This window comes from Micrasema longulum, unplaced genomic scaffold, assembly GCF_059751315.1.
Source record: "Micrasema longulum isolate JH-2025_06_02 unplaced genomic scaffold, ASM5975131v1 h1tg003240l, whole genome shotgun sequence".
Lineage (NCBI taxonomy): Eukaryota > Metazoa > Arthropoda > Insecta > Trichoptera > Brachycentridae > Micrasema > Micrasema longulum.
Window position 1 is genome coordinate 28,363 of NW_028280325.1, and position 5,520 is coordinate 33,882.

The 5,520-nt window shown below is 31.6% G+C and overlaps 1 long non-coding RNA gene across 2 annotated transcripts; it reads right to left on the minus strand.

The window, feature by feature from the left end:
• Nucleotides 1-727: 727 nt before the first annotated feature.
• LOC148270942 (uncharacterized) lies at nt 728-2,846 on the minus strand. Of its 2 annotated transcripts, none has more exons than XR_015825244.1 (3): nt 2,578-2,846; nt 1,883-2,063; nt 728-1,320 (listed from the first exon to the last, which is right to left on the minus strand). It is a non-coding gene; the product is annotated as an uncharacterized LOC148270942 (long non-coding RNA). The 2 variants fall into 2 exon arrangements; XR_015825245.1 differs by lacking the exon at nt 2,578-2,846 and adding an exon at nt 2,381-2,515.
• Between the last annotated feature and the right edge of the window lie 2,674 nt (nt 2,847-5,520).

Sequence of the window (5,520 nt, forward strand, 5' to 3'; positions counted from 1 at the left end):
TGATAACCAGTGACAACCTGGAGACCAAACACCAGAGCACCGAGTGGCACACCAACAACTCCCCGCGTCCAAAGAAAGCCAGAATGAGCAAGTCAAGGGTCAAATCCATGCTAATCTCCTTTTTTGACCGTCGCGGTATGGCTCACAAGGAGTTCGTATCCCCTGGATAGACTGTGAATGCCATTTTTTACGTGGAAGTGCTTGACAGGTTGCACAAACACGTCTTCCCCATGAGGCCAGACATCGCCGATTCTTGAAAGATTCACCACGATACCTCGCCATGCCACACCACGCTGTTGGTGAGGGAGTTTCTGACCAATCACAGGGTTGCCTCACCCTCCCTACAGTCCAGATCTAGCACTGCTGGACTTCTTCCTCGTATGTTTTTTTGTAAATGCCCCTTGGGCGTAAAAAAAAAACAGTACTTAATACATATTATGACCGTATCATATTCTTGAAATAAAAAAATGATATCCAAACTGAATCTTTTACTCCACGTTGACCATTACAGCAAACTTTACTTAGCATTTGTTGCTATAGAGTTCAACTTAATGGACCACGCTCAGATATTTTAAGAGGTAACAACCGTCATCGCAGCCGATTGTGATTGATTGCAAGTAAAAGAGAAATGAAATAAGTAGTTAAAAAATCAATTCAATTTCAATGCTGACAAAACCAGCTTTTATTTGTTATGTAAAAAAGGTAAACAATCAGAATATATAAAAAAGAAGAAACAGGGTACGTTGACAATGTTTTTTTAATTAAATTTATTTGGGAAACAGAACAGTTCTACGTAAGTATTTACAGTTCATAACATCATATTATTTGTTGCATGGATGACTTTTGACATGTCTATCTTCAAGTATTTGTTGAATTTAGTCATGCCATGTCTTTCTCGGTATTTCTTTATTTCTACATCCATCAACATTCACATTGTAAATATTTTTATCCGTTCTTTCGCTGTCCATTCGCTCTACATATCCAAACCAACGCACATCTCCTTTCTTAATTTTGTCGATAATGCCTACCACAGCATTACATAATGTACGGATATCGACATTCGTGCATCTATCGTACATAGTTTCAGTACACATTCGCCTGAGAGATCACATTTCAGCCTACTCTACGCTCCCATACATCAGAGTCGGGGCCAGGACTCCATTGTGAACTGATAATTTTGCCTCTTGTGGCAAACATTTATTTGCCGAGGTTAATTTAAGTTCACAGTTCACTCTGTTCCCAGCACTCACCCTCCTGTTCCTGGTTCCTTACTTCGACGATGAAGCCATGACAAAAGAACAACAGCGTGCTTGCAACCTCCTGAAAATAAATGAGTATTTTTACTGACTTTTATATAACTGGTCATACCATCTTAATATGATGATGGAGTTCAATTCTATGGAAATTTTTCATATGGGAGTTGCATTATTTTTTACTTTGCTTATAATATACAAGGTATATATTTCAAAAAGAGGATTTTTCTGATATTATCTTACTTTATTTTAGCTAAACTGTTGAAATTCTATGGATTAAAAATCTTTTAACTCCTTATTAAAAGCTGGTATGCAATTTAAAAACTGTAAAAGGCGTCAAATACTGTTGTTTTCAATATAGAACTATTTGCACCCATTTTACACAGAAAAGAAAGCTTTTCTTCATATTATAAAATATTAATCTGGGATATTAGATTAAATAAGTTAATATGATGGACAAAATACTTGTTTATACCGAAAAGTTTTAGTTGCCCATTAAAAATATATTAGATATTTCTTAATACTTATTATGACAGGTCAAAAATAATTACGATAAAACAGTTATATTCTTGCTTTCTCAAAACAAAGTACAAGTCAGATGATGAACATTTTGTTACATTGCTACTAACCTTGAGCCGCTGGACAATCTTCACATATACAAGACTCCACTATTTCCTCCCTTTCATTTCATATCAAAGTAACAGAATTTGGCGTACTTTGTACTCCGGTGTGACATGTGCTTTTACTAATCCAATTCGTTGAATGTGCACGTATCCAATTGCATTATTGCCATAATTTTCCCAGGACGACCTGTGTAAAAAAATATATAATCGTCAGTATCTATCAATCTAGTGATTAAAATAAAATATTATACACATTCATATCTTGAATATAACATTTATCTGATGCCAAGTACATTATTGCTAATAATAAGTATGGATTTAAAAAGCAAATCATACATTTTAGGAAGAACACGGATTATAAATGTACACATACAATAGCATAAACTTCGTTCTTAACCATCGGGAACAAAAATTAGGTTATGACTTGTCAAGTAATATTTTAATTAATATTTTACATAATAATTGATACACATCGATATTATTTTATATTAAATATTTACATGCCTTCGTTTTTTTAAGTTTAGGGTGTTTAATATATCAACAATTTATAATGCCAACTGGTTTTCTAACACAAAACGAGGTTAGAATGACACTTGTATTCGGGGAATGTTTAAGATACTATTCAAATGATTCATGTCAAACATCAACACATATAATTGATAAATACATTAAATCTATAAATATTTATAACAATTACTTACTTTGCAGCCTTGATTCCTTGAATTTTCGCACTATTATACTGCATATTTGTAGCAAAAAAAGACGCTAAAATAATCGCATCATCATTCGGCAAATTATCCAATTGGGCTTTTGAAATTCTGTCTTCCATTATTTTGAATGATTTCTTTATCACTGTAGAGTAATTATAATTTACATTTATAACTTAATACATAATTCACAACGTGAAAATCCTTTATAAAACGCACGCGACATTGACAACCCGTACAAACAGTATGCAAAAATAACAGGCATTGAAGACGAAAGCGGCTTGTGACGTCACGACCAATCATATGGCGTTTTTGTAAAGGCGTATTTTTCAACATTTTTATTTTAAAAATTATGAATGAAAACATATTTCTACAAGATCCATATTGATTATAAAAATATAATTATTTTTTCTAAATCCATTTCACATATTTTTATCGGTATTCGTAGTATGTGATATTTCCCTATTGTCAACAAATAACTTAAATAGTCGACAAAGCATTTAAGTAAAATTTGTTTTTATGATTTAAAGATAATAAAGTAAACATAAAAAAAGATTTTGATTTGTTTTTTTTGGACTTCAACCCGATAGAACTTTAATTTTGGTTTATTGTTTATTTCCAATATTGCTGTTATTTTTCCATATATTTCAAGTTGTTATTTTGAAAAAAAATATAATATTGGCCATTACGACGTTGAAATATATAGAACAATATTGTTAATCGGTTTATGGGCTAGAATCTAGTGGATGTTTTGGTTACTATAATTCCTGTGTTTCTACTTTTCACATAAGGGTAAATTTGAAACCTGAAAGCCAAGCTTTGGAAGTTTGGCATATATAATTAAAATTTTCACTTAGCAGTTTTACCCAAACAAAATAACTATTCACATTTCGAATTCTATAATAGGGTTGTTATAAATTAATTGAGTTGAGTTGTCGGCCTCGTGGTATAGTGGTCAACGCGCTTGTCTGCCATGGAAAAGATCTCATGTTTGATTCCTGACATGGTCGATGTAAAATATTTATTTATAACAATGTTTTAACAGTAAAATTTTTCATAGTCCCAGGACTGGCACTTGAAGCCTAAAACTGATCATATTTCTTTCATGTAAAAAAACTGATTAAGATAGGCTGCGATTTATTTTTATTTACTTTTTCAAAAATATTTACATATTCTTAAATTAAAGTCCTGCTGAGTTGCATACATACAACTCGTCAGCAGGTTCTTATAAATTACATTGATTATTTACACTTAACCTACATTAACAATAATTTTACTTGAAAAACAATTACAGATTACATTTTGAAAAAATTAAAAACAATCACTAATACAAAAAACTTTTTTCTAATAACCATAATTTGAGCAAACGTCGAACTCCTGTATTTAACTCAGTATTTTTAATATTGTTTGGTAACATATTAAATATTTTAGGTATACTGTATTGCTGTGTCCTTTTGCCATATTTATTGCAGTATCTAGGAACAGCTAGCCCTTCCATACTAGTAAACCTGGTGTTGTAATCATGTACCAACTTGAGTTTATACTCGGAGTGCGACGCATGCTGACAAATTAATTTGTACCAAAGTAGAGCCCTAACAGATAATTTATTTACAGATTTATACATTAATGATATTGAAATATTGTGTCTCTGGGGGTATACATTTTTATGTAGTAGCAATTTGATCATAGAATTTTGCAAAGTTTGAATAAAATTAATATTAGTTTCACTTGATAACCCCCAGGAAGTTATGGCGTATCGTATAATTGATTGGTGTAACAATGCAGCGGCTTATGCACCATTAGGTGCGGAAAGGGATTAAAGAAGTTTTTTTAAAAATATTTTGCCGCTTCTGTTAGTTTTTGTACAAAATACCATTTTTAATGAAATTAAGTTAAGTGTACTGGAGTTATGAGAAAGCTTTTATTGATAAAATTTTAATATTTTTTAAATTTGTTTTTATTTAGAGAAAGGAATATAGAATTCAAGTCATTTACAGGACTTATGATCTGTCGTTGGTTGGTTTAAGTGGCCACTTTACACACTGTAAATTCACCATTTTGCTTACGTTTGAACATTTATATTTCTTCAATTCTTTCATCTGCTGACTTTAGTGAAGTCTAAGAGCTGAAATCTTCATTGTTGTGACGATATTCATCTGATCGAATAATTTTAAATACAAGGCAACGCCTGTTTTTTTTTCCAATTTTTAAACTTCTTTTTGGACCAGTATGACAAAACAAAGATTAAAAAACGTTCTAAAAATAAATGCAACTTTAATATTCTCTTCTTGTTTGGACACTCAAAAGCTTGGATTGAAAGAACTCTTGGTGCATTTCAAAAGGAATAGCTTGTAGGTCAAAGCAAGCAAAGAGTGCGCACTGCCAAAGATTACGCCTCGCGATTTATTCGACACACAAACACTTCAATTTAAATCGATTATCTATAGTTTAAACTATCGATCGGCGTGCCGTTCACATCGCGTGTTGGATTGCATCTCTTATACAAAAAATTCTAGGTTAATTTTTGTGGTGATCTAAAAATCGATAAATAAAAATAATCTGTTACAAGACTTAAAATTGTATTAGCTAAAATTACTGTTTTACACTTTCTAAATATTTTTTTTTTTACTAGAGAATATCTAATTTTTAAGAAGCAGAATTGACTTGCTGGCTTAGTAAATATGTGAGACTATCGAATATCAGAAATGATTTTTTTCATTCTCAACTTTTAGATTTTGCAGGGTAGTAAAGCAAGTCTGAGTATTATTTTATTTTATGCTGGGCCTTACTTATGAATCGGGTATAAATTTAGGCTTGAGAATAGTGGTAAAATAATGATGGTATAGTAAAAAGTGTTACTTATAAACCTCGCATAGAGTTAAACTCTGTTTAAATCTGGGATACCGACCATCGAAACTTATACCTGAACATTATGTG